Here is a 5,457-nt window from a genome sequence, read left to right as displayed (position 1 = left end):
CAGAAGTCGCTGTTCTGGCACTCCGCCGGGACGGGGGAATTGGAGGAGATTATCGCCATCATCACCACCGACGCCTCTCCATCGACCAGCCATGTTTCTCCCATCCATGTGTGAGTAATTCCCCTGCTGTAGGCTGAAGGGGATGGTAGGGATTGGATGAGATTGGTCATGTAATAGCATAGATTGTTAGGGCATAGTGCCTAGTGTTCGTAATTGGTACTTTGATGATATTGTTGCAACTTGTTATGCTTAATGTTTGTCACTAGGGCCCGAGTGCCATGATCTCAGATCTGAACATGTTATTGTTTCATCATGATATGCATTGTTTTATGATCTTACCTGCAAGTTGTATACACATGTCACTGTCCAGAACCAAAGGTCCCGAAGTGACAGAAATCGGGACAACCGGAGGGGATGGTAGTGATGTGAGGATCACATGTGTTCACGGAGTGTTAATGCTTTGCTCCGGTACTCTATTAAAAGGAGTACCTTAATATCCAGTAGATTTCCTAGAGGCCCGGCTGCCACCGGCTGGTAGGACAAAAGATGTTGTGCAAGTTTCTCATTGCGAGCACGTACGACTATATATAGAACACATGCCTATGGATTGCTTCGTACTTGGACACTGTTTTATTATTATCTGCAAATGCCCTGCTTTGATTGTTACATGAGTTTCTCTCATCCATGCAACGCCCGTCATCCATCCCTGTGCCTACAGTATTTTAATCCTGCTATTTACTAAAATCACTACTGCTGTCTCTGTTACTCTGTTGCAGTTATTTCACTACTGCTACTGCTATAAAACAGTTACTACTGATAAACTCTTGCGAGCAAGTCTGTTTCCAGGTGCAGCTGAATTGACAACTCCGCTGTTAAGGCTTTCAAGTATTCTTTGTCTCCCCTTGCGTCGAATCAATAAATTGGGTTTTACTTCCCGTGAAGACTATTGCGATCCCCTATACTTGTGGGTTATCAAGACTGTTTTCTGGTGCCGTTGCCGGGGAGCATAGCTTTATTTGGAAGTTCACTTGGATTGATATTGTTCGCTGCAAATTCTCCATCATGGGTAAAACTCACGATCCTAAAGTCGCCATATTACCTTCCACTACAAGAAAAGGTACAACTCTGAGTACCTCTGCTACTCTTGATTCACCATCTGTGATAAGTCAACTTGTTTCACCGCCGCAAGCTTCACTTGCTGGTACTTCTGCTGAATCTGAAAACTCTCATAATATTGATAAGTTTCTGCTTTGCTTGATGATAGTGGTTCATTGGGATCTGATACGTCTCCAACGTATCGATAATTTCTTATGTTCCATGCCACATTATTGATGATATCTACATGTTTTATACATACTTTATGTCATATTTATGCATTTTCCGGCACTAACCTATTAACGAGATGCCGAAGAGCCAGTTGCTGTTTTCTGCTATTTTTGGTTTCAGAAATCCTAGTAAGGAAATATTCTCGAAATTGGACGAAATCAACGCCCAGGGGCCTATTTTCACACGAAGCTTCCAGAAGACCGAAGGAGTCACGAAGTGGGGCCACGGGGCGCCGACACACTAAGGCGGCGCGGCCAAGGGGGGCCGCGCTGCCCTACTGTGTGGCCCCCCTGTCAGGCCCCCTGACCTATCTCCTCCGCCTACTTAAAGCCTTCGTCGCGAAACCCCCAGTACCGAGAGCCACGATACGGAAAACCTTCCAGAGACGCCGCCGCCGCTAATCCCATCTCGGGGGATTCAGGAGATCGCCTCCGGCACCCTGCTGGAGAGAAGAATCATCTCCCGGAGGACTCTTCACCGCCATGGTCGCCTCCGGAGTGATGAGTGAGTAGTTCACCCCTGGACTATGGGTCCATATAGCAGTAGCTAGATGGTCGTCTTCTCCTAATTGTGCTTCATTGTCGGGTCTTGTGAGCTGCCTAACATGATCAAGATCATCTATCTGTAATGCTATATGTTGTGTTTGTTGGGATCCGATGGATAGAGAATACTATGTTATGTTGATTATCAATTTATTATCTATGTGTTGTTTATGATCTTGCATGCTCTCTGTTATTAGTAGAAGCTCTGGCCAAGTTTTTGCTAGTAACTCCAAGAGGGAGTATTTATGCTCGATAGTGGGTTCATGCCTCCATTAAATCTGGGACAGTGACAGAAAGTTCTAAGGTTGTGGATGTGCTGTTGCCACTAGGGATAAAACATCGATGCTATGACCGAGGATGTAGTTATTGATTACATTACGCACCATACTTAATGCAATTGTCTGTTGTTTGCAACTTAATACTGGAAGGGGTTCGGATGATAACCTGAAGGTGGACTTTTTAGGCATAGATGCATGCTGGATAGCGGTCTATGTACTTTGTCATAATGCCCAATTAAATCTCACTATACTCATCATATCATGTATGTGCATGGTCATGCCCTCTTTATTTGTCAATTGCCCAACTGTAATTTGTTCACCCAACATGCTATTTATCTTATGGGAGAGACACCTCTAGTGAACTGTGGACCCCGGTCCATTCTTTTACATCGAATACAATCTACTGCAATACTTGTTCTACTTGTTTTACGCAAACAATCATCATCCACACTATACATCTAATCCTTTGTTACAGCAAGCCGGTGAGATTGACAACCTCACTGTTTCGTTGGGGCAAAGTACTTTGGTTGTGTTGTGCAGGTTCCACGTTGGCGCCGGAATCCCTGGTGTTGCTCCGCACTACATCTCGCCGCCATCAACCTTCGACGTGCTTCTTGACTCCTACTGGTTCGATAAACCTTGGTTTCTAACTGAGGGAAACTTACTGATGTACGCATCACACCTTCCACTTGGGGTTCCCAACGGTCGCGTGTTGTACGCGTGTCAAGCTAAATTTCTGGCGCCGTTGCCGGGGAGATCAAGACACGCTGCAAGGGGAGTCTCCACCTCCAATCTCTTTACTTTGTTTCTGTCTTGCTTTATTTTATTTACTACTTTGTTTGCTGCACTAAAACAAAACACAAAAAAATTAGTTGCTAGTTTTACTTTATTTGCTATCTTGTTTGCTATATCAAAAACACACAAAAATTAGTTACTTGCATTTGCTTTACTTACTTCATCATGTTTCCTCTTAATTTTACTGTAAAAGATATACATGTGGGACAAGGGTCTATAATTGGTAGAGATAATATAGAAGAATTTTTCACCCATGTTAGTATGCAAGAAGATCTTAAAGATATACCCCTGGCAAAAGCTGTCCCTACTTATGAAGATGCCTCTGTTTGTTTGGTACGCATGATGGATGCTAGATTTATTAGTCTCAACCTCATGATACAACACATGTTTCTTACACTTTCTGATATGGAGAGGGGAGAGAAGAGAGATTTTGTTTTAGAAGTCCTAGTGCGAGAATTTGAGGATATAGCCAAAGAAGCTAGAAAAGAGGCTTGGTATGTTCACCGATTTTAAAAGAATACTTGAGAAGATGGATATGGATAGAATTAAGTACACTAATAATGTTAATGATGGTGGGGAGATTAAATCACCAATACCTTGTAAGCTCCTAGCAATGCATGAAGCTCTAGATGATAATTATGCTTGGCTTGTTCCAGAAAATTTGTTTGATGAGAGTAGCAAGCCCAAGACTAATGAAAAGGGAGCCTCTGAAACTTATGTATCCAAAATACAATGCATGGTTGAGAAAACTCCAAACCCCGCTGTAGATGCGTCGTCTCTTGATAATACTTGATACACACTTTCTGCGCCTAGCTGAAAGGCGTTAAAGAAAAGCGCTTATGGGAGACAACCCATATTTTTACTACTGCACCTTTATTTTATATTTGAGTCTTGGAAGTTGTTACTACTGTAGCAACCTCTCCTTATCTTAGTTTTGTGCATTGTTGTGCCAAGTAAAGTCTTTGATAGTAAGGTTCATACTAGATTTGGATTACTGCGCAGAAACAGATTTCTTTGCTGTCACGAATCTGGGCCTAATTCTCTGTAGGTAACTCAGAAAATTATGCCAATTTACGTGAGTGATCCTCAGATATGTACGCAACTTTCATTCAATTTGAGCATTTTTATTTGAGCAAGTCTGATGCCTCAATAAAATTCGTCTTTACGAACTGTTCTGTTTTGACAGATTCTGCCTTTTATTTCGCATTGCCTGTTTTGCTATGCATGATGGATTTTTCTATTCCATTAACTTTCAGTATCTTTGTGCAATGTCCAGAAGTGTTAAGAATGATTATGTCACCTCTGAACATGTGAATTTTGATTGTGCACTATCCCTCCAATGAGTTGTTTTGAGTTTGGTGTGGAGGAAGTTTTCAAGGATCAAGAGAGGGAGATCATACAATATGATCAAGGAGAGTGAAAGCTCTAAGCTTGGGGATGCCCCGGTGGTTCATCCCTGCATATTTCAAGAAGACTCAAGCGTCTAAGCTTGGGGATTCCCAAGGCATCCCCTTCTTCATCGACAACATTATCAGGTTCCTCTAGTGAAACTATATTTTTATTCCATCACATCTTATGCACTTTGCTTGGAGCGTCGGTTTGTTTTTTTGTTTTTGTTTTGTTTGAATAAAATGGATCCTAGCATTCATTGTGTGGGAGAGAGACACGCTCCGCTGTTGCATATGGACAAATATGTCCTTAGGCTTTACTCATAATATTCATGGCGAAGGTTGAATCTTCTTCGTTAAATTGTTATATGGTTGGAAACGGGAAATGCTACATGTAGTAATTGGTAAAATGTCTTGAATAATTTGATACTTGGCAATTGTTGTGCTCATGTTTAAGCTCTTGCATCATATACTTTGCACCTATTAATGAAGAAATACATAGAGCTTGCTATTTGGTTTGCATAACTGGTCTCTCTAAGGTCTAGATAATTTCTAGTAAAGTGTTTGAACAACAAGGAAGACGGTGTAGAGTCTTATAATGTTTACAATATGTCTTTTATGTGAGTTTTGCTGCACCGGTTCATCCTTGTGTTTGTTTCAAATAACCTTGCTAGCCTAAACCTTGTATCGAGAGGGAATACTTCTCATGCATCCAAAATCCTTGAGCCAACCACTATGCCATTTGTGTCCACCATACCTACCTACTACATGGTATTTCTCCGCCATTCCAAAGTAAATTGCTTGAGTGCTACCTTTAAATTTCTATCCTCTACCTTTGCAATATATAGCTCATGGGACAAATAGCCTAAAAACTATTGTGGTATTGAATATGTACTTATGCACTTTATCTCTTATTAAGTTGCTTGTTGTGCGATAACCATGTTCACGGGACGCCATCAACTACTCTTTGTTGAATATCATGTGAGTTGCTATGCATGTCCGTCTTGTCTGAAGTAAGGGAGATTTACCACTTGAATGGTTTGAGCATGCATACTGTTAGAGAAGAACATTGGGCCGCTAACTAAAGCCATGATCCATGGTGGAAGTTTTAGTTTTGGACAAACATCC

The sequence above is a fragment of the Lolium perenne genome, chromosome 4 (assembly GCF_019359855.2).
Source record: "Lolium perenne isolate Kyuss_39 chromosome 4, Kyuss_2.0, whole genome shotgun sequence".
Classification (NCBI taxonomy): domain Eukaryota; kingdom Viridiplantae; phylum Streptophyta; class Magnoliopsida; order Poales; family Poaceae; genus Lolium; species Lolium perenne.
Note: the sequence above shows the minus strand (reverse complement) of the source record.